Below are 366 nucleotides of genomic sequence, written 5' to 3'. Positions count from 1 at the left end.
CCTGCTGATGCTGCTTTACTGGGTGTAAGTATTTCTTGCTCCTGTCAGGTCACATACGACATGAGCTCCTGACTTTGGAGGCGCTTCACTCTTGGGAAGCGTCTGTGCTTCACAATACGTATGAGCCTTTCCCTTTGTTCTTCCATTCACCTTTTGCAGAGATGTGACTTTGAAGTAAAAAATAATACTTTATAATTTGCTGTAGCATGCGCATAGGTTAGGTGCTGCAACATGGTGGGAACTCAGGAGATGGTCCTCCTTTGTTGAGCAGCAAGTTGTACTATTATTCTGGCTGTCACTTCCCCTTTAAAGGAGAAAACAATTCCTGGGAGGCTGCATCTGAGCCTAGCCGTTGTCAGGTTGTGG

At 45.9% G+C, this 366-nt stretch overlaps 1 protein-coding gene across 1 annotated transcript in view; it reads left to right on the top strand.

Moving 5' to 3' along the window:
• LOC104494268 (solute carrier family 22 member 23-like) overlaps positions 1–366 on the top strand; it is a gene marked incomplete at its 5' end in the record, with an annotated part of 3,275 nt that overhangs the window by 297 nt on the left and 2,612 nt on the right. The gene's annotated exons all lie outside the window — the stretch shown is intronic.

Source organism: Buceros rhinoceros, unplaced genomic scaffold (genome assembly GCF_000710305.1).
Source record: "Buceros rhinoceros silvestris isolate BGI_N320 unplaced genomic scaffold, ASM71030v1 scaffold3455, whole genome shotgun sequence".
Taxonomy (NCBI): domain Eukaryota; kingdom Metazoa; phylum Chordata; class Aves; order Bucerotiformes; family Bucerotidae; genus Buceros; species Buceros rhinoceros.
Note: the sequence above shows the minus strand (reverse complement) of the source record. Positions and strands in the feature narration are given on the sequence as shown.